Source organism: Drosophila albomicans, chromosome X (genome assembly GCF_009650485.2).
Source record: "Drosophila albomicans strain 15112-1751.03 chromosome X, ASM965048v2, whole genome shotgun sequence".
Lineage (NCBI taxonomy): Eukaryota > Metazoa > Arthropoda > Insecta > Diptera > Drosophilidae > Drosophila > Drosophila albomicans.
The window spans coordinates 10746319-10770947 of record NC_047627.2 but is presented as its reverse complement, the minus strand read 5'-3'; the positions used below and the strand labels follow the sequence as shown (position 1 = coordinate 10770947).

General features: G+C 36.8%; 1 protein-coding gene across 6 annotated transcripts in view; it reads right to left on the bottom strand.

The window, feature by feature from the left end:
• LOC117577609 (syntaxin-4) overlaps positions 1 to 24629 on the bottom strand; it is a 191104-nt gene that overhangs the window by 16222 nt on the left and 150253 nt on the right. The window contains exon 1 of one of the 6 annotated variants that reach the window (XM_052008432.1): positions 23264 to 23268. The exons of 4 other annotated variants lie outside the window; for them this stretch is intronic. The gene's annotated coding sequence lies outside the window, so the exon portion shown is untranslated. Of the gene's footprint in view, positions 1 to 8832; positions 8837 to 23263; positions 23269 to 24629 lie in introns of those variants that run through there. One more of the 6 variants, XM_052008434.1, reaches the window with a different exon arrangement.

Sequence of the window (24629 nt, the reverse complement as noted above, 5' to 3'; positions counted from 1 at the left end):
AACATAACATAACATAACATAACATAACATAACATAACATAACATAACATAACATAACATAACATAACATAACATAACATAACATAACATAACATAACATAACATAACATAACATAACATAACATAACATAATTAACATAATTTCGTATTATTTTTTATACAACCTCAACATTTTTGTTGAAAATGTTTATTCACATAAAAAAACCAAGTTAAATCAAAATTGGTTCTTCTTTATTTAAGATTACAAAAAGGAATGTCGGATGGTAACATAATAGCTTAACATACATGAGAGTGCTTACAGAGCACATTTAAATAATTACTGTTATAAATAATTACTGTAATATTCAAATTTACATTATTCCAATCATTTTCTTGTAGTCCCGAAAATTGAAGTCTTTAAGAGGTTAAATAATATTTAGTGATACGCTTTCAATTCGAATTTTAAATAATAAATATTTTTCAGCGCTGTTTCGAGCTGAGTTTAATTTTCTCAGATTTTTCGAGTTTTATTTTTAACTTCTTCTTCTCTTATGCAACTCTTTATGCAACTCCCAGGCGTTAGGCAGATGTTTTGCTCTATAGCTCGGGGCTGCTCTTCAAGTGGCCTCACGCTGTGCAAGTGTGCATATATGTATGTACATACATGACTACATATATCTAACCATTTAATTCACATTATCCTTTGGCCAGACAATGGGGCAAACTCCTCCATTCATAATGTGCAGTTTATTTATTTATTCACTTTAAGCCGCTTTAAGCATTTACTCGTGCCCCAGCAGCAGCAACAACAGCAACAGCAAGCACATAAAGTCAATATAAAATCGGATTAAATAACGAGGCACATTTTTTCGCCGTTGTTGTTGTCGTTGTTGTTGTTGTTGTTTCTATTCCTGTTGCGCCTTGCAAACACACACACACATAAAGTATGGCCTACTTTTTGGGGCGCGTGCTAAATCGTTTTCAACTCGCAAACAATGGGCGATAACTGCGAAATGACTTAATAACCAATACACTTTGTTTTATTTATGTGTAAATAAAACGTTAATCAGCATAATAACCGGTTGCCAGAGCGAGAAAGAGAGCGAGAGAGTGGGAGAGTGAAAGGGCAATACAATACAGTTGGCGATTAACGCCCCGGCGACTACTTAGCGGTAATTGAAGTTTTTGAATAGTAAATAACAAACACACACAAGCATTGTGTGTATGTGTATGTGTATGAGTGTGTTTGTGTGTGTGTGTGGTTCCCCCCTCTTCGTTGATGGGGCAAAGCCAGTAATATATCAGTCGAGCCATACAATAACAGGCAATAGAAATAAAAACAAAATATTTGCACAAAACGTTTTGCGAGCTGTTCTCTGTGCTCTGGGCAGGTTTTGTTCCCCTCTTTGTATGTGTGTGCGTGTGTGTGTGTGTGTGTGTGTGTGTGTCCTGGCGCTGATTGTGTGCGGCTCACGTACTCGAACCCCAATAAATATTGATGAGCACACAAACACAACATTAAAACGCTGTGCGTAAAACAGGACGCTCTATCTAGCCACTGGTCAGCCAGCAGGATAACCGACAATACACACACCTCTCTTCTCTCCTCCCCTCTCCACTTCCACTTCGCCGAAGGAGAAACGTACTTGCTCTCTCCCACCTAGACGCTCACTAATTTGTCTTGGCCCCAGCAACAGTTATAGGCAGTAAAATTTAATAACAATAATAACATCGGCCCGCCTAGGAACAAGGGCAGCTTTATTTTTATGCCACTCGTGTGTGTGTGTGCGTGTGTGAGTGTGTGGGTGTGTGTGTGAGGATGTCTCTCAGCGTGGGCGGCAGCAGGTCTTGGGGGCAGCAGCGGCCGAAGGTTTATGAAAATGACCAGGCGAATGCATTAAATATTTACAGCCAAAATATATGCCTTGAATTACAGCGTCCACAGCACAGACTGCGAGGGGCGATCAAACAGTTTGTGAGCACTAGATAACATCATTTTTTCTTATATTCATTTAGTTTAATTTTATTTGTTGTATTATATTAGAATTTATTATTTTTTATTCTTATTGTTGCAACACTTTTGTAGAGCATTAAAATAACTTCGAGTTATTTCGTAGCCTTTTTCTTTTACAATGACGCTTAATTTTCAATTGATCTTTCGATAAAGTTTTTCATACTGTTGAATGGCATAAAATAAAGAAATGATTCTTTTTCAATAGAAATTAATAAAGTAAAACACATTAATTTTGTGACTCAAGTAAAACACATTGACTTTTGTTTAACAGGTGAACAATGAAACATTGTGAAAATAAAAATTCTTATTTAGTTTTTTGATGATTTGTTGTTTTTCAAGTATTATTTTATTCACCTAAGTTATCAAAATAATTTGTAAAATAGAAGACGCTTATTTAGTATTAAACAAATGCTGTTTTCTAAATATTTTTGTATTGATTTCACTATTAAAATATTTTACAAAATAAAGTTCACATTTGCAGTGACAAAAAAGTTGATTTTCTCTGAATTAAAAACAATCTTTGAAGTCGAAATAAATATTATTTCTGTTATTTCTTAACAAATTACTTATTATTACTTTCAAATATTGTCAGTTCGTTCAACTTATTTTCTACGACAATTATGTGGAATTTTTGTAGTCATCCTCGCGTGTGGTCAATGGGCAGTGTTAGTAATTGAATTGACCTGCGGATTGGCCTTTCGGCCAAGTTGCGAGCTGCGAGGGCTTCGGTTCATTTCGTTGGTAATTTCTCTAATAGGTTTACACTCAATCTGCGCCTCCCGCCACGCGTAACAGCAAATAAAATGCCGCACAAAAGTAGGCAATGCTTTTTCCCTGTATGTGTGTGTGTGTACAGTATCTGTGTGTATTTCTGTGTGTATTTGTTTGGTCTTTAATAAAAATGCAAAACACTTTTGCGCACTTGACGCTTCTTTAGCTTTATGAATTTATGAAATATTTCGCTCATGCTTCGCACTGATTTGTGGTTAAAATTAATTAGAGAAATATGTGCGCGAGTGGAGAGTGGAGAGAGGAGCAGACGGGAGACAGTCGGAGGCATTTGGACATGTTAATTGCTTGGTGTGCATGGCAAATCAGTGAGACGTTGACAGCGACGTCGACGTCGACTGCGATGCACAAATAATTTCAGTAATTGGCCGCGTTGACAAAATGGAATGCACAACGTGCTGGCAACAAGACCAACGAGGGGAAGAGAGGCAGAGAGAGAGAGAGAGCAAGAGCGAGAGCGGAAGGAGATAGAGGATACTCAACGAGGGTCGCAACAATGCAACAGGATAAGCCTAATTATGTTGCCTGCACACAGAGAAGCAAATGCAGCAAGCGAAGAGCGAGAGAGGGAGATGAGAGGAGGGACAGATGAGGGGCAGCCACAGTTGTTCAATGCAATCCGAGATGATTTTGCTGATGATGCAGCACTTGCGGAGGATGCTTCGCATGTGGTTGGTTTGAAGTTGCAGCAGCAACATTAAAGCCTCAATCTGAGTTGCGGTGAAATTAAGGCTGCTCAACTTGAGCATGTGCATAATGAAGTCAGCAGAGGTGAGTAAAAAAAACATGTAAGAAAGCTATAGTTGAGTTTGCTTGACTCTGTGATACCTCCAACTAACTCCTACAAATATACCAAATTACCTGAAAAAACACCAAAAATATATCGAAATGTATAGTTGGTATATTTATTATCATTATCATTTACAAATTTATAAACCGAAAATATACCAACATGCATCGAAGGCTATATTTGGTATATCGATATACTAATTTGTTCAAAAAAGACTATTCACCTAAAAATATACCAAATAACATGCAACACCAATGCAAAAATGATTATCTCTTAAATAACTTATACAATCTGTATTTGTTCGTTGATCAAGAATATATAATATATGTACCTTATCAGGTCGGAGATACCACTTTCTGCCTGTTACATACATTTCCTTTAGGTTACGCCTGTGATGTCACTTTGTGTACATCAATTTATCAATTTATTCTTAAAGCTTAGCTGCTATTTACTTTACTGGCTATTATTGCATTTTATTTCTTTATATTTTCATTTTTGTATTTATTCGCTTTCAATCCGCACGTTATTAAATTTTTAACAGTTTCCGCTTGCTGCTGTTACTTTTTAATGAGGCGCGTTATTTTCTTGGTTTACTTTTGCCGATAATTATTTATGTTTAATGATTTCACTTGCTCGTTGAGCTGCCTTTTTTTTGTTGTGATGATTTTCATTTACATTGATTAAATTTATCTTTTAACTTTACCTTTCTTTAATTCAATTAAATTGTTGGCTTTATTTCTACCGATATAATTTATAGTTAATTGTTTGCTCCGACATCCTTTAAATTCTATCTACTTCTTGTTCTTTCTTTTTCCTTCTCGTTGACACAATTTTGCTTTGCATAAGAAAATGATTTTTGTGTTGAGCTGATGGCGATTAGATAAAAATTACGGGTTTTAGTTGAAAATCTGGTATATTTAGTACTCTATTGGTATGTTTTGAATGTAATGGTATATTGATATACTATAAGTGGTCTATGGTAGAATATGTTGATATATAATTTGCACTCTATTGGTATATTTTGAATAGAATAGTATACTGATATACTGATATAGAAATAGTCTTTGGTATATTATAGAATTTTTAGTATATTCATTTGTATATTTTTTGAAGGAATACCAGTCTATGGTATATTACAGTATTTTATGTATATTCTAATTTCAGTATTTTTTGGTATATACTTTTGTCCTCTTGTGGTATACTACATATACACTTTAGGTACTCTTTTGTATGTATATATTGGTATATTTAAAATGTAATAGTATATTGATATACCATAAATGGTCTTTGGTATATCAATATACTATACTATGGTAGTATTCTTAGGTATATGAATATGTACTCTATTGGTAATTTGAAATGTAATAGAACATTGATATACCAAAAATAGTCTTTGGTATATTTTAATAATATTTTATTTGATATATTTTAAGAATAATATTGCAGTGTTCTAAATAATAGTATAATAATAGTATATTGATATACCATAAATTGCCTTTGTTATATTTCAGTATTCTTAGGTATATTAATAAGTACTCTATTGGTATATTTTAAAAGTAATAGTATATTGGTATACCATAAATGGTCTTTGGTATATATCATTATTCTTAGGTATATTAATATGTACTCTATTGGTATATTTGAAATGTAATAAAACATTGATATACCATAAATAGTCTTTGGTATATTTTAATAATATTTTTTTTGATATATTTTAAGAATAATATTGCAGTGTTCTAAATAATAGTATATTGATATACCATAAATAGTCTTTGTTATATTTTAATAATATTTTATTTCGCAGTGTTCTAAATAACAAAAACTTTTTCCTAAGCTGTAAGTGCTTTCAAGTCCTTGGATGACTATCATGATTGCTGTCAATCGCCGCTCTGCCTTGGGTTATTCTAAATTCGCATCGATGTGCGACATGTCAACAGCAGCAAACGTGAGGGAGGGGGATGAGAAGGAGGAGCAGACTAAACTTGAACAAATGTTGCACATTAAATGCAAATTTGCTGCTGATGCTGCTGCTGTTGTTGTTGTGCACCTGAGGCAAAGAGGCGTGAAGGCGGCAAAGCCAACGTTATGCTGAGGCAAATGCTGCCCAAAATGCCAAATGCTCAAATTCCAAATGCTCAAATGCTCAAATGCTGCTGCTGCTTGCTGAGTGGCAATCGTAATGGCGAATGCTAATTAATCGCAAATCGCAACCGTTCACAGCATATTAGGCACTTGTGAGCGCGGGACGCTTTTGGCCAGCAAATTGATTTCGGACAGTTCACAGTTTCACAGGCAAGTTGGCTAGCAACAAAGCAGCGAAGCAGCGAAGTAGCTTTCCACTTACTCAGCGAGTGGTTGAGCGCTTCGCATTACACAGCTAATTAATGCATTCAATGCATGAACAGCAAAAGGCGCACACACAATGTTAGCTAATTAAAAGCTCTGCACTTTCGGCCACAAAACATCTTCCGTTCATCCTCCATCTCCATCTCGCACTCGCACTCGTAATTCAATAATAAACAGGCGGCAATGCAATTTGTCAAAAGAGTTGCTTCGCTTTGTTCATTTGCAGCCACTGGTCATAAATCGCCACAGCACAGCAGAGCGCAGCGCAACGCGTCGTATGAGTTATGCACCTGACGCACACACACAGAGAGAAACGTTGGCTACGCATGTGGCATGTGGCACGTGGTGCGGCAGAGTCTTTGCAAGTGGCAAGTCTCGCCGAGGCGTCTGAAGAGGCAAAGCGAAGCGGTCATGTCGGCAATTTTTCATGCATTTAACAATAGAAGCGAAGCTCTGGCGACCATTCATTCAAGCATTCATTCACGCATTCACTCATTCAGTCAGTCAGTCAGTCAGTCAGTCAGCCGTGCATCCATTCATCTACACCTTGTTAGCCACCTGCTCTGGGGCATTCTGAATCATTCGCTTATTAAGATACATGTTTGTGGTTAAGATACATTTGCTCAAGGTTTCACTTGTTATCCAAATAAGAATAAATTTCTGTATTTCTCTTATCTCTGGCATTAACTATTTACTTACATTTCTGCTATTATATTTCTATTATTATTTATTATTATCCAGAAATTCATTTTTATATTTTATTTTATTTTCTTTTCAATCTTTATTTACTTGAAATCAGCTAATTATTTAAATTTATGTTGTTTATTATGAAAACATTCAAATCTTAAATTTGTATGTAATTAATATTGATTCATTAATATATATTTTTATGCCTTAATTTATGTATTTTAAAATGAAAGCTTTGCAAGTTATAATTAATTTTTGGAAATTGCCTTTTCGTTAATGTTAGTTAAATTATGAAGTTCTAATAGTTTTAGAGTGTCAATTTAAATTGCCATTAAATTGTAAATAATAAATAACAAATTGGCAAGCTGAAATGTAGAAATGTAGAAAAAAAATCGTGCTTAGAATTCTTTGAAATTTGCTGAATAAATAAATTGAGATTTATATTGCTTTGGGAATAGTTTTAGTTGCAACACTCTTTGAGAATATTTAATTTGCAATTAATCAATTATAAACGCATGTGTGTGTATGTGTGTGTGTGTGAGCAATTGAATTTAATTGATTTAATGTGACCATTTAGAGCATTCGAAAGTTCGTGTATTGCAAGAGAGAGAGAGAGAGAGAGAGAGAGAGAGAGAGAGAGAGCGAGAGAGAGAGATAGAGAGACATGAGCATAGTTTTGTTGCTTCTTTTATTGCACTTTGGCCTCCTGCAATTTGCAATTCCGATGGGCGGCTGGCTTGGCATTTGCCTTGCCTTTGTTGTTATTTATGCGTTGCCTTGGCAGACGAAGCAGACGAAGAACATGGCCTAGATGATGCCGAAGAACAAACACGAAAAGCAAAAAAGGCAAAGCAAAAAAAAAATACAGTTATAGCTTAATTTAGTTTGCAGCACTAATTGAAACTTGGCCCAGGCCCTTGATAAAGCCCGTTTCATCTCTATATATCTATATCTGTCTCTCTCTCTCTCTCTCTCTCTTCTCTTCTGTCCATATGGCCATCGCAGCCTTCGTCTCCGATTGTGTTCTGCTGTCGAAAGAAGTAGAAGGCGTTGTAGGGCATTATATCTTCACACATGTGACCTTTGTCTGCTCTCGGCATTGCATTTTCTTTTTTTTCCCCCTTTTTTGTATCGATACCCTGCGTTCATTTGTTGGCTCAAGGGGCGTTTGATTGATGGACTCGAAGAGACTTTTGCGATGCAACCATAAACTACAGCACAGATTTGGTTAACAATTTCTTTCGGCAAAACTTGTCATCGGGATGAAATGTGTTATTTTACAGGGTATGCTTGCTGTCTGTTTGTTTTGTGTTTTGGAAAATGATTTCAAACATTATCAAATTTATGCTGTTTTGGATATTTTTTAATTGCTTTTTGTTGATCGTAGTCAGATGATCGAGTATCGATAAGTAAATACCGCAGCCGCAAAATGACTTTCGTAGTTTTTAGTATATTGTGTATAGCTCATTGCTACGACACTCACATATCGATAAATAATAAATAATACTGCCTCCAGCTGACTACTTACTGCCTATCGACTTGCTAATGCCAACCGATATTGATAGGGTCTATCGACTAGCCTCCACCTCCGTTACATGTATTTGCAATCGTTTCTGCACTTCACACTTGCAAGTTACAGTTTTTTCCTAACAAAGTGACAAATTGAAATTGAGTTTACCAAATTGTGTTACAAAAATATTTTTAATTTCTAGGGTATCACTTAGTTGCACGCTGTTTACTTGATGTGCTGCTTGTTTATACCCGCTACCCATAGGGTAGAAGGGTATTATAACTTTGTGCCGGCAGGAAATGTATGTAACAGGTAGAAGGAGGCATCTCCGACCCTATAAAGTATATATATTCTTGATCAGCGTCAACAGCCGAGACGATATAGCCATGTCCGTCTGTCCGTCCGTCCGTCTGTCCGTCTGTCCGTATGAACACCTAGATCTCAGAGACTATAAAAGATAGAGCTATAATTTTTTTTCGACAGCATTTGTTATGTTTGCACGCAGATCAAGTTTGTTTCAAATTTTTGCCACGCCCACTTCCGCCCCCGCAAATCAAAAAAATCGAATAACAAGCGTAATTGTAAAGCTAGAATTACGAATTTTGGTATATACAATAATAACTATAGCATTTATGATTGCTGAAAATTTGGTTGCGATCAGATAAAAATTGTAGAAGTTATTAAAGAAATAGTTTTGTATGGGCAAAAACGCTTTCTATGTATGTGTTGTATGTATGCGTATACGTATACATGCTCGCCTCTATATTTGTATCTGTATGCATAGGGGTTCTTAAGCAATGCGATAGCTCAGGTGGTAGAGTGCAAGCCGCGCATGTTGTGGTGCCCGGGTTCGAACCCGCTCGAAGTACAAACTTTTTTTTTTTTTAACCACCCGGTCGGTGGAGCTCGAGTTCAAATCCCGATCGAAAATACATGCATATTTATTTTTAATATTTTGAGATTATTACCGTAATATTTTGCTTTCATTCAAAATGGGTAGCGGGTATTTCACAGTCGAGCACACTCGACTGTAGCTTTCTTACTTGTTTTAATATTGCTGCGTATTGTCCTTAGCTGCATTGCAACAGGGACTTTGTTGCCTGCCTCTGTAGTAGTTTTTTTTTCGTGTTGCTTTTTTTGTTTTTGCGCATCTGTCTCTCTTTCTTTGCTGTCATGACGCATAGAGAAGCTGTCCGGCTGGCATGTCTCTGGCTTTTTGATTTCAACAAATGCTTTTCTAATCTCAACTGCTGCTGGTTGCTGTTGCCTGGCTGCTGCTGCCTGCTGCCGCAGTCAACGCTGTTGCCTGCAACGCTGCTATGTAGCTGCTAGCTGCAAAATGCCAGCATATTTCTCATTTCGTTTTGTCGCCTATTTGTCATTGCATTGCCATTGGCCGCAGGCGACTCCTACGCACAGATGTCAACAGCAGCAGCACACACACACACATACATACATATATGTGGATGCTACATGGTGGCAGTGAGAGGGGGGAAGGTGGCATGTTTTCTGCCTAAGCCAAATGCTTGGAGGCATCTTCAATGGTTTTGCTTTTGGTGCAACTAAGACGCTTTTAATGGCTTGGCCATGGTTAAACATACGGCAGACGGCAGATACAGCTGTAGAAGCTGTGCAGCCTGGTTTTGTGGCCTGCAACATATGGCAACGAAACAGCAACAGCACTTGCAACACTTGCCACACTTGCCACACACACACACACAAGTCAGCAACTTCAACTTGCTGCTCGACTGCCAAGTGTTGCCTACTTACGGGCGCAACTTGAATTTTTTCTTCGCAATTATTGTCGTCACTCTATCTCCCTCTCTGTCTATCTTTTTCTTGTTAGCTATATATGTATATATATATATATTCTCTTTTTTTTTTAACAATTTAATGCACATCTCCCACGGCCATTGTTGCTCGTTGAGGCAGATAGCAACATCTAGTTTGTAAAATATGCTAATTTGCTTGCTTGAGGCGTTTTGTGGCGCATCAACTAAAGATAGCCCAAATAACTCGATTAACATTTCGTGTGACCAATATGAAAATGAAAATAAAAATAAGATGCAAATCTTTATTAATTCTTCAACTAAATTGCCTTATAATCTAGAATTCAAATTATTGTATATAAAGTGATATTAAATATTTTCTTTGTAGACAACTTTCTTGATATGTTAAGTGAAACATTAGAAATAGAAGAAATTAGACAATTTTACCAAGTCAACTGTAAATTTTGAATTTTATTTTGAATTGAAATGTTTTCCTTTAAGAATTGTTTGCCAATTCTATATATGAATTAATGAAATCACTTTAAATTCAAAATACATTGTTATAGAATAAGATGTATGCAAATGCAGCTTAACAAAAAAATTATATAAAAAGTGAATTAAATGGCAAATCAATAAAAAAGAAGATTGAAAATTGTATTATATGAATTAATGAAACAACTTTTAATTTAAAGCTAAAATTACTGAGTTTAGTTCCATATAAATTGGAAAACTACTTTGAAGTAATTAATCAACAATATTTCAAATGTTGTAGTAATAAGTGAAACAATGAGTGAAACAACTTTTAATTCAAAAATAAATAACTGAGCTTAGTCCAATATAAATGTTACTGTTAGTACTGTAAGTAAAAACAAGTAAGAAAGCTACAGTCGAGTGTACTCGACTGTGGGATACCCGCTACCCATTTTGAATAAAAGAAATATATTTTGCGATATTTTCTCAAAATATACCAAATATACTACAAAAATACTAAAAATATACCAAATGGTATATGTGGTATATCGATATAGTACCGCATTCAAAATATGGCATAGACGGCTCAATATACCAGATTGTCAGCCAAAGCAACTCAGACCCCTAGTAAGTAGGCGTTTTTGCCCATACAAAAGTATTTCTTTAATATCTTTAATTTTTATCTGATCGCAACCAAATTTTCAGGAATCATAACTACTATAGTAATTATTGTATATACGCAGCTTTAGCTTTAAAATTACGCTTGTTATTCGATTTTTTTGATTTGCGGGGGCGGAAGGGGGCGTGGCAAAAATTTGAAACAAACATAACAAATGCTGTCGAAAAAAAATTATAGCTCTATCTCTCGTAGTCTCTGAGATCTAGGTGTTCATACGGACGGACGGACGGACAGACACACAGACGGACAGACGGACCGTCGGACAGACAGACAGACGGACATGGTTAGATCGTCTCGGCTGTTGATGCTGATCAAGAATATATATACTTTATAGGATCGGAGATGCCTTCTTCTACCTGTTACATACATTTCCTGTCGGCACAAAGTTATAATACCCTTCTACCCTATGGGTAGCGGGTATAAAAACATATTGTGCTCAGTAGTTGAGTTGAATTCTTATTTAAAAACTGTGCTCGACACTTTTGCAGCACTCGAATGCAGACAAAACACATTTAGCGCCAAATTGAATGCTGTCCGATTAAGTTCACAATAGTGAACAAAGTTGTTGTTGTTGTTGTTTGTCTCCCTGAGAACTCAACCCACGTGCGGTGGCTGCCAATAAAATGGAATAAAAAGTGTCACCCAAATGAGCTGAGAAACAAAAAAAAAAAAAACAGAGTAGAGGACACTTTTAGTGGTGCTTTGGTGCGAGCTGCTGAACGTTGCGTTCGACTAGCAAAACTAGAGAGACAGCTAAACGAACGACATGACCCTCGACTTTAACTGTGAGTGTACACAAGTGTGTGTGTGTGTAAGTGTGTGTGTGTGCTTACCTCTCTTGAACTGAGCAGCAGCTGTTGTTGTGAGCGTAGACGTACGCTTAGTGAAAGTTGCAAGTCCCCATTCGATTTGGTAGCTTGGCAAAAGGTCACGCGACCGCACAGACAACCGCAAAATATCACCAGACAGACCAGAACCCAAATGTGGTTCGTCTGGGGGATAAAGAGAGAGATAGAGATAGAGAGAGAGAGAGAGAAGCTTCTGCTGCTGGTTATTGCCAACTCTGGTGGTCATGTGGTCTGGTCACTGCTGCCAACTTTTGCTACGGCTACGCGAATCAGAGCAAAAGTTATGCTCACCATCTCCATCTCTATATCTACATCTACTATATATCTATATCGCTCTGTGTGTTGTTACGTGCCAGCATCCTCTCGTATTTTATTTGGTTTTATTGATTTTGTAAAAAGGATGTGTCTATGGTTTCTTTTTCCTTTTTGTTGTTGTTGTCGATTTTCGAGCTGGCCTAAACCGCTTGAACTCGACTTGAAGCATTTGGCTTTTAATTTCAATTTGACAAGCACTTGGCAGTGTTGTCGTTGTCGTTGCCGTTTGTCGTAATCGTTGTCGTTGTCGTTGTTGACTTCGACTTCGACTTCGACTTTCGACGTGCACACGAACAACCAAAAACGTAACTGGAATTTTACAATAACTCACGGCATTTGATGACGACTTTTGGTTTTTCTCCCCCCCTTCTCTCTTCCCCATCTCTTTCGCTTTCATCTTGGGACTGTCTCTCGTGTCTGTCTGAGCGTTTTCTTTTCTAGGCAGCAACATCATGTACGTGCGCTTAAATCTTCGATAACTTTCGTGTTTGTACGTGACTAAAATGCAATGCACCCACAGGCCGAAGGTAGCTACAAAATTTACTATAGCATACAGCACACAGAAAGGAAAGGAGGAGCAAAAAAATAGGAAGCGAGAGATGCCAAAAAATATAAAGCAGCAAATGCCTTGGCCTCTGCGAAAGTCGAGAGTCTGAGGCTAGTAAAACCGCCTGCGGCTTTTGTTCAAATCGTTGCGAGTCGTAGTAGACCATCAGACAACTGATGTCGACTCTGCCAATGGCATCTTAAAGCGCTTTCAAAATTAAGTGCAAAACGGCAAACATTGATTTTTAGTGCGTCGTCGTCGTCGTCGTCGTCGTTGGCAGCTTACAGCTTTAATACATTTTAAGTAACTCATTCAACAAGGTAATCTATGCGAAGCACCTCTAGTAGTAGTACTCTCTTTCTCTCTTTCTCTCTCTCTCTCTCTCTATGTATTTCACTTGTTTATTATTTAAACAACTGATAGCAGCTTTCCACTGCTTCAATTTAATTCCCTCTTGGAGCCAAGCATTGAGCATTGCTTAAATCACTTTGCAAAAGAAGTTTCAACTATGAAAATATGCCAAGCTTAGGCTGAGAAAAACATTGTAAAACTGGAAATGATTGGCGAATAAAACGTAAAGATATAAACTATTTAAATTTAATCCTGTTTTAGTACTATTTCATTGACACTTGAATGCTACTTCTTAAAGTGTTTTTCACTTGATACTTTTGCATGAATTCTGCTCTGCATTTTTATCATTAACATTTTCGCTTTTATATGTAATTACAGCTGTGTTCTTTAAAATGGCAGTGCAACAGAATAAGATTAAATAAAGTTTATTTTATATACATATGTATATTCAACTATATTAGTTGATCGTTTTTACATTGCTTTTGCAAAATGGAACATACAGAAACCAATTAGACTTTGTCTATTATTCTGTTGTCTATATATCAGTTTTTGATTTGGCTCCACGAAATGAATTTTTCAATTTTAAACGCATAGGACGAATATTTCAAAGATCTCAACTGTATGTGCTGATATACGCATATGGTTTTTGCTAAATTCTTCAGTGCGAAAAAAAACAACGAAATCTAGTTATATATTTAATTCAATTATTATCAAAATATGATGTCAAAATATTGTGAAATTTGTAAAACGAATAGATCAGAACAGAATTCCATTCTATTATTACATTAAAAGCTGAAAAAAGCAAAGATGAAGTTTTTTTAAAAATTTAAAAATTTCTATGTCTCACATATCATATGAAATCATATAAGCAACTGACTGTGTCGAAGCCTAGCGCAGTTCTGCTCAACAGTTGAGTAACAGTTCATCAAAAGTACCCAAGGCAATCTTTGTGTAGTTTGCCTGCTCGACCACGCCCACTTAGCTACTAATTTCTTGGTCCGCCGCCTAGTCAAACAGAATGACTTGCAAATTTTGTATATATTCACAAATTTTTGGCATTGTATTTTTTTGGTCACATACCTTAATTAACTACTAACAGCAGCTTGCTCTACGAAATGTCTTGTACTTCTGCTGAACTGTTGATTAACAGTTGCTTAGCAGTTCATCAAAAGTACCCTAAGTAAGCTGAGCAATCTTTGTGAAGCTCATCTGCCTAACCACGCCCACTAAAGACATCCGCCTTCACTATTATCTCGGTCCGCCGCCTAGTCAAGCACATCCACAGAATATGACGAACATTCATGCAAATTTTTGGCAATCACTTTTTCAGTCACTTGCTTGCCAGCTAACATATGTTAATTACTCTGTAAATGCATTGTAATAACATAGTTTTCAGTTCTGCACAACTGTTGAGTAATAGATCTGCAGAAGCATCCTAAGCAAGCTGCGCAATCTTTGTGAAGCTCTCCGGTCTAACCACGCCCACTTAGCTGATCCGCCCACATTAATTTGTCGGTCCGCCGCCTAGTCAGACAGAATGACTTGCAATTTTTATACATATTCGCAAATTTTTGGCATTGTCTTTTTTTAGTCACATACCTAAATCAACTACTAACAGCAGTTTGTTCTGCCAAATGGGTTGCCTTTCTGCACAACTGTTAAGTAACAGTTGCTTAACAGTTCATCAAAAAAACCCTGGGCAATCTTTGATCTTTAATCTTTTTGGCATTGTCTTTTTCACATGAATCGATTGACAACTTATTACCAATAGCTTACCTTGGCAATGTCTTGTAGTTTTGCAGATCTGTAGACATTTTCGATTATCAATGCAGAGGCGACAATAGTTCATTAATACCGCTCACAATTTCATCCTTTAATGTACCTTATACTATCGTTATTATAGCCCGTTTACCAAAGTTATAACCACATAAAAACCATTAACATAGAAATTGCAATATATATGGGTAATTCCAAAACGGAATTTGTCCCGTGCGAGACTTGAAAATAACATAAACAGAAAAAATTTTGAAAATAAGAAAAGTTTATTTTTTTTCTGTTTTGTTTTCTGTTGTGATAATTGCAAAAATTAGCCAATTCGTACGCAAAACCAAAAAATCAACGAAATTATATATTTTATCGGAAAACAGATCAAGTTCCTAAAATCAATCTTAGCTCTAAATATAGTGCTTATCTAGAGCTTTAAGAATAACATTCTTTTTTTTTTTAAATTGTTTCAGTTTATGTTATTTTCACTGCACTGTAAAAAGATTCGCACGGGACAAATTTCGTCATGGAATAATCTTTAAAAATGATATTAAGAATTCTTTTGTTAGTAATTTAAGCACATTTTTTCCTAACCAAAGGCCAAAGCAGCTAGTGCTAGTAAATTTAAGTTGTGTTTTTAATTAATTTGTAATATAATAATAAAAAATACTTATTTTCATTAAAAAAAAAGAAATCTACAAATAAAAGCTTCAATTGTGAGTTGCAATCTAATTGCAGTTTGTCAATTTGCCTTTTAGAGCAGAGCGTATAACATATTTAGCTGATGTCGCGTGACCTGAGCAACCTTTATTCGCATTCTCATTTGCATTTGCAGTCGCATTCATATTTCCAGATTCAGATTCTGATTCAGATTCATGTCGAGCGACGCGCGGCTGCTTTGCGGCTTGTTGCAGATTTTCGTGAATGTGGCAACAGCATTTTGCTAAATTGTGGCAGCAACCAGGCAGCCGATGATGATGACTTTTGCAATTATTCATGCAGCTAAACGCAGTGGGGCAATGGACGATGTTTTAGTGTGTGTGTGTGCAATTAAACGCCGCAGTACGTCCATGTGTGTGTGTGTGTGTGTGTGTGTTACGCATTTTGTGCTGCGTTCGCATTATGGCATTTATCGCGTTTGCTTATTAATGAGTTTTCCAATAATTTCGCCAACTTGGCGAATGCTGGCAAAAGGGAGCAGGGAGCCAGGGAGCAAAGAGATGGCACTTAGAGTTATTGTTAGTCCTGGCATTTAATCATTTATTTCGACACCAGCCAGACACAAAACGAGGCGTGGCTGGCTGACAAATTTGGGCCGCCTACATGGCTGGCAAATGCAACGCAACTCAATCAATGGCAACGTTGCCCCAAGCGGCACTCTTCCAATAGCCCCCAAGTCAGACAGTCGCAGCTGAATATTCTACATGTCTGTGTGGCTGTCTGTGTGTGTGTGTGTGTGTGTGTGCGTGCCCAAAAGCGAGCTCTACACATAGTTTGCCGCAACTTTCAATTGTTCGGGGAATTCGCGTGAACGTTTTGTGCCATTAGGAAAGCTTGAAGCATTCGAACCCAACTGAATCGACATGAGCAACTGAGCAACTGAACAACTGAGCAGCAGCAGCAATATAAGATGGAGGTGTAAAGTGTCGAGGGGTTGGGGGGTTGCTTTGGGGGCCGCATTGCTGCGTGTTCATGTTAATGCTGTTAATGTTAACTTTGGGCTTGTAATGTATGTTTGATAAGTTAATTTTCGCTTTTAGCACCTAACACTTACGGGCCACGACACGGAATCCATTCCCATTCCTCTCTCCATTCCCGTTCCCATTCCCATTCCGATTCCCATTCCCACTTCGAAATGGCCTTATCATCAATGCTACACCCAATTTTCGAGTGCTTCGCCACGGCTTCGGCTTCGGGTTCTTTCGCTAAACGAAAATGGCAATCCCATGGCAACAGAGCCATTAAAACGCTTGCTTTGTCAGTTTGAGGGAAATGTTCTTGCCTTAACTCAACTCAACTCAACTCTGAACTGAACTGAATTTAACTGTACGCTCATCATTGGCATAGTCATTGATCAAATCATTTATTTTCGATTGCGTTAGGCGCGTAGCATTTTGATTGCCTTAAACAGTTCTTTACACAGTGGACAAGATACCAAGTATGTATTATATAAACAACCGCTGAGTTTTAACGTGGGAACATAATGAATACATAATTACAAACATAATAAAAACAAGCTAGATTACAGTCGATTTGGTTCTTATTAAAGCAACAATTCTGAAATATATGGAAATGGATAATTAGTATATTGCTATACCAAGTGTTGTAAGAAACAAAGATATTAGCACTGATCAAGAATATAAATACAAATATACTTTATAGTGTCGAAGTTGTATTTTTTCTGCTTGTGACATGTATTTCCTGCTGACAGAGCGTTAAAATACAAAAATGTAAAAAATAAATATACCAAAAATAGTACTTAGTACCTTAGGCTGCATTTGGTGTATAAATACGCTGCTATACTCAAAATAACTCATGTTATAATGCAACACTATACTTAAAATGTACCAAATAAATATACAAAAAAATAATAAAATATACTTTGGGCTACATTTGATGTGTTGAAATACTGATATGATCAAAATAAACTATGAATATGAATGAATATACCAGAAAAATACTAAAATATACAATGAGTTACATTTGGTGTATTAAAATACTAATATATTTAAAATATACCAATCTATGATGTTTAAAAAGTACCAAATTAATATACCAAAAAAGTACTAAAATATACCTAAGGCTGCATTTGCCGTATTAAAATACTGCTATATTCAAAATATACCAACTCGTGTTATGATTATGCAACACTATACTTAAAATGTACCAAATAAATATACAAAAAAATACTAAAATATACTTTGGGCTTCATTTGATGTGTTGAAATACTGATATGATCAAAATATACTATGGTAATGCGATATTATTATTGAAATATATCAAATGAATATACCAACAAAAAATCCTAAAATATGTATACCTTGAGTTACATTTGATGTAGTAAAATACTGATATACTTAAAATATACCAATCTATGATGGGACACTCTGTTTAAAAAGTACTAAATTAATATACCAAAAAAGTACTAAAATATACCTAAGGCTGCATTTGGCGTATTAAAATACTGCTATATTGAAAATATACCATAAAGTACAAAATATCCCAGATTGCAAACCAAAGCAACTATGAGAAATGAAAACTTGAACTTTAATGCCGCGACATTTTTATTTTTTTTGAAGACTTGCAAATCGATTGCGTTTGCAATTGTGATTGCGATTGAAGGGGACGGGGCGGGGCGTGGTATTGCAACATTTGGCATGAAATGAAAGCATTTAAACCACAAGTTGTAGCTGAGTTGAGTTGAGCTGCAGAGTCAGTACATCTCTCAAGTGGTTTGTGTCGTTGCACGATTTCTGCTCCGGCTCCATAGCTTGTTATCCATTACAGCTTTGCTTGCAACTCTCTCTCTCTCTCTCTCTCTCTTTCGGTCTCGCGTTCGGTGTAATCAATGAAATTACTTTTTAGTTCAAGGCAGCCAATAGTGTTGCAAAATTAAATTATTGTTGGCCAAGGCAGCCAAAGCAGCCGAAGCCCTTGCTCGATGACTTTGCTCTTAACGTTTTGCTAATGAAGTGTTGCCAAGACGAAGATGGCACTGAAAGCAGAACGAGGCTGAGGATGGGGATGGGGATGGGATGGAACATGAGTAGCCCCCGTGGCACTGTGTCTGACATTTTTCAGTTATTTCGCTCGTTTTTTGGCTGGGTGTTGCATACATTTTCGCTTAATGGCTTTGGGGAATTCCGATGACGCTTATAGCCAGCCAAACAGCCAACTGAGCGCTGGAGACGGAGTTGCTGCTGCTGCTGTTGATGGTGCTGCTAGCTAAAGCTGAGAGGCGGCAGCAAGAGTCATCTGAACATTCAGCTACTACAGCGTGTTGGAGCTCTCGTCGTCGTCGTCGTCGCATCCTCGGGGAAATTTGCTTTTGAAACTTGGTTGCCTTGCTTCTGCCTTTTCTTCTAGTTTTTTTCTCTCTCTCTCATTCTCTCTCGCTTTATGGACAAGGAGGACACTTAAAGCGTGGCGTAAAGGATACAAGCGTCGGCTGGACAATAACTCGTTGATGGTCAATGATTTGCTGATGGATGTTCCTTTTGCCTCAGCTTGCACAATGCGAATTGCATCATCGCAGTCTGCGCAAAACTTTGATCTATTGCTTGACGTTTTCTCTCTATCTCTATTATTATCTTTTTCTTTTTAGTTTTTCTTTAGATTTGCAATTGTTTTTGTTGTTGGTGATTTTAGTTTAATGTTTTTGTGCGCCATAACCTCAATCGTTAAGAAATTGAGAGATTTTCTCGCTTTTTGCTTTGCCAGCAAGTTGGCAGCACTTTTTCGTAGATTTGATAGACTAACGACATTTACAACTTCATTATTAAGACGTTAGCTCAATTGAGCGCGGTTTTTTTTTGTTTTTTTATATTTCACGTCAACAGCTTGGCAGCACATTATTTATATTCTTTATGAATTGCGTTGACTAGTTTAATGTTACATTTGGTTTAAGAAAGTTGGCAGCTCGATTGAATAAAAATAAACTAAATACTTCATTATTTAAGAAAGTTGACAGCTCTTTTAAATACGGTAATAAATTGGTAAGCAAAACAAATACCAAGACTTTTGACTCCAATTTGGAAAGCAAACTTTATCTTTGGAACATCGCATTGTAAGTGGCGTGAGGAGTTCAACTAAATGCTGCTAACTCAATTGAGATGACAACTCCAGTGGTGTTATAGCTGAGTTCATCTGATTTGACCAGATATAATAACTATTCGGCAGCCCTTTTTGGAGCTCTAGCACACATTATTTATATTTTTTATTAATTGCTTTGATTGTGTGTTATTTAATGGAACATTTTGTTTAATGAAAGTTGGCATCTCTTTTAAAAAGTGTAATAATTTGTGTGCATATCAAATTCAAATAATTTTCACCCAAATTTGTAAAATAAGCTTTATTTTTAACTCATAGTAGATTTGCATCTGGTCACATCACATTGCAATTGGCGTGATGAGCTCAACTATCGCATCAGTGGAGCTGTCATCTCAATTGAGTATGCACGCGAGTTGGCAGCACTTAGTGCAGTTACTGCGATTGATGTAAAAACCATTTGGTAGGCCTTTTCGTAGCTCTGGCAGCACATTATTTACACTCTTTATGAATTGCTTTGAGTGTGTAAGTTAATGTAACATTTTGTTTAACAAAGTTGGCAGTTCTTTGAATTTGTACAAAATAAATTGAAATAGTTTTCACAAAAAATTTGTACAATAAACTTTATTTTTGGCACATCCTCGATTTTAATTTGAAATTGGCGTGATGAGCTCAACTATCGCATCAGTTGAGTTGTCATCTCAATTGAGTATGCACGCGAGTTGGCAGCACTTAGTGCAGTTACTGCGATTGATATAAAAACCATTTGGCAGCCCTTATTGCAGAGTCTGTGCAGAGTCATTAAATCAAATTAAGTTAATTTGCCGCACGGCGCACACAATAATGTCATCAGTGACACCGCGAACTGCAAACTGCAACTGCAGCGGAGGGGGAGGGGGAGGAGGAGAGAGAACGTGATCCGGAGCTGCTGGGATCACATTTACCAGGGGAGGAGTGTGTGTGTGCATGTCTGAGTGCTGCTAATAAACGTCATCGATGCATTGATGCATGCCAATTAGCAGCGCAGTGCGACAACATCGACATCGACAACGACAACGACAACGACTGCCTCGATGCTGGTTGCATCTTTGCCAAGTGCAGCAGCAAAAACTGCACGCCGCATTAATTGCAACTGTCAATTGGTCGATGAGGGGTGAGGGGCGAGAAGTGCTGCAACAACGTAACAACTGCAGAGCAGCGCACAGGTTACACTTGCCACATCAGTGCTTGGAGGCGGCATCGACGGCAGCAGCAGCAACAGCAGCCAGTCAATCAACCTGATGGCAAATGACGCCAATTGCCAATGCGGATAAGTAGCTGCAACAACAACAACAACAACGAGCACTGCAATAGCAACAATGTCATATTTACAGCAATTTACCGTGAGAGAAAACTGCAACATCTGCGGTTAATCAGCCACGATTCGAGCTCAACGGACAATATTCATTTTCCTCCGCGTCCCACTTCTAATTATTATTTTATATACCATATTACTTGCTGCAATCATTAGTTAAAAGTTGCAGCATTGTTCTGATGATGCATCATTGAGAATTATTTTTCCACTTTACTACTTGTTTTTTTAACGGATGAAATGTCCTGGTTTTATTCAGAACACATTTGTTAAAAGCTTTTCTCTAATTTGCGGTCCTAAAAGGAACTTCCTTTAATTATTTTCTTTACTCATAATCTACAAATAATTCAATAGTCTAAATATTAATTATTAGTATTACATCTAAATATGTCGTATATACAAAATACTCTTTCCTCATTAACAACAAGTTGCAATAGTTTCTAAACTAGATCGAGAAAGTCCATAACCAAATGATTACCAACAGCTTACTATGTCAACCCTCTGTCTGTCATCTGTGAATATCTGTATGTTTTGGAAATAGCAGTATGCATCAAGTGTTGGAAATTGCATCGCATCTATAGTATATCGGAAGGATTCTCCCGTTACACGTGTATCTCTCTGAAGTTAGTGCTGTGATCTGACAGTGTGTGGCATCAATAAAGAAAAGTGCTAAAGTGCTTAATAATTTATGTATATTGCTTGGCTTGCTTCTGAGTTACATTTCACAATTTTTGTCTTAAATGATTTAAGACCTTAATTCTCATAAATTCAGAGTTGCTAGTTTACATTAAAATTTCCAATTTCTTCAAAAGTTGTACCTCATTAACAAATAGCTGCAATTTGTAAATATAATTGCTAATTACAATTCAAAATACATGAAACCAAATGATTACCAGCAGCTTACTCTGTTAATACATGCCTATAAGTAATATTTTACATTTTTGTGTTAATTGTCTTAACTCATAAATCATAATAAATTCTGAATTATTAGCTTACATTCGTATTTCTAGTTTTGTTCCAAATCTGTGCCTAATTAACAAATTGATTCAATTTGTAAAAGAAAGTTCTTAAACACGATTCAGAAAGGTCCAAGCCAACTCATTACCAGCAGCTCACTCTGTCAATACTATGTTATGTTGTCTCAAATTTCCTATTTTGTTTTTAAATTGTTCAACATTACCAAATAAATAGTTTCTCAACACGATTTCACAAATTTAGAGTTGCTAGTTCACATTCGAATTTTTAATTTTGTTTGTTTTTATTTGTGAAAATTGTATCAAAATATGTCAATTGTTGTATATGACAAAGAGTAGTTTTTATACTAGCAGATTTCTATGCAAATTTTCTAGATAATTTTTATGTAGTCGAAACATAATTGATTTAGTTATTAAAATATTGCATATTTTTGAAGTAAATGTGTTTTTTGTTTTTGTTGGATAATCACAAGTAATCTCTGCCAAATGGAATCCAGTTGCGAGTAAGGATAAAATATTTCCGCAAGTGCGTCGCATACTTGATTAGGCGAAAAGATGAGCCCGGTGAAGCGAATCTGTTGAAGTCTTGTCTACGATTTCCTTGATGCTAAGACAGCGCCAGTCATTCGTATTTTTTTCTGTTCTTGTAACTACGCGTACTTGTGCAGACAATCGTTGAAAAGAAGAAGAAAAAAAAAGAAGAAAAGGGGAGAATATGCTGTATGTGTGTGTGTATGTGTGTGTGTGTGGGGCGCTGATTTAGCGTCGTCATCAGGTCGAGTGGCAGCATTTAATGAGGTGCAAATGAGCTTGTCCTGGCAGCAGCTTCAACAAGACGCGCAAGTGCGAGTGCGAGTGCGAACGCGAAGAGTCGCAACACTTTAAAAGGAAATTAGCCTGGCAGGAGTAGGCCAAGTGGCAGGACGACGACGACGACGACGACGACGACGATGACGACGAGTGGCAAATGTTGTTGCCGTTTTACGTTTTTACCTTTTACGTTTGTCACTTGCTAATTTCTACAGTTGCTTTACTTTTTCTCTCCGTCTCCGTCCGACTGTCTGTCTCAGTGTCTGTAAATTTTACATATTTTGCTATGAAAATTACCATAGACAGGCAGAAGACGAGTCGCCATGCGAGGCACGTAGACGTTGGGTGCACCCACTTAACATGATAAGCGACAAGACACCTAACATGTTCAACACGACACCTTCACGACAGCGCCAGATGTGGCAAGCGGTACAAGAACGAAGGCAGCGAGGGGGGGCAGCATCTCTCTATGTGTGTGTGTGTGTGGCAGCCTGCAGCATCAATGTATGTGTGCTCCTGCTGCGCCTGCTGCTGACTTGTGGCAAGTGGATGAGTGTCTCCCCGCCGTGTCGTCGTAGCTCTACACTCTGCCTTGTCTTTGTCTTTGTCGTTGTCGTTGTCGGTTTTGCGGCTCCGGCTACGCCAGCATATCTTGCCGCAATATTAAGCAAGTGCGTATACGTGTGTGGCATAAGTTGCCGCGACATTTACACTCAATTTCGACAGCTTCCTCCTCCCATCTCTTCCACCTCCATTTGCCACTCGAGCAATCGCAGCAGTCGTTGAAGCACTCACAACCACTGCTTGTTTTACACGTCTTGTAAAGCACACAAATAATTATAATATTGAATCATTTTGCATTGGAAAAAGCCCTCACCTGTCCCCCGTCCCTCGTCCCCCGTCTCCCTTCCCTCTTTCTCTTTCGACCATTTAAATGCTCACTAATTAGTTTGCATACTTTGAAAACATTTTTCTCTCTGTGGCCTTTGACTCGACAGTTTTTGTATGTTGCATAAAATTGATGTGCTGCTGCCATTCAATGTGCTTTCAATGTGTGTTGCAATGTTTTGCAAAATGTTTGACAAAAAGCTGCGTAAGCTGCTTAAATCATTTCGAGGCAAAAACAATATGCAACATGTAACACTACCCAAAGAGAGCGAAAGAGAGAGAGAGAGGGAGTTTGTAACTTCATAATTGCAACGACTTTTACATCAGAAGCCACTTCGAGTGCACAAGTTTTTCTATTAAAATATTCAGTTCTTTGACACGAAATTTAATTGGCAACATTTATTAAAATATCCATTTTAATTTCATTAATTTATTTCCCATTCTTTTGATGCAACCCTCGTTCATAGCTCTACTGAAATTTATTTCGATCTACCGCATTCAATATACATACATATGTTATACTATGTGTGTTGAAGGTACTTAATCAATATTGTTATTTATGATTGCAAATATATTTTGCACCTAGATTCGAAACAGATGTTGCGATACAAAATGAACTACGATCTACGGTTATGCAGTTGTAAATTATGCAGAAGTGCCATTTTTTCTACGCATATTTTTAATTACTCTCACAATTTCTGACTATCGATTTGTTTTTTATTTAATTTGCCTTTCAATTTTGTCAAATTATGTGACATTTTTATGCTTCCTTCATTGGTTTATTTAATCGTTATTTAATATTTGGTATATTGATAAAGTAAAAATATACCATACAGTACAAAATATACCAAATTTTCAGTCATTTCCGATAAAACTATTTTATACAGATACACAAAAATACTGCAAAATTACTAAAATTATACCACAAATACACCACAAAAATACTAAAATATATTAAAGGGTAGTTTTGGATAATCTTT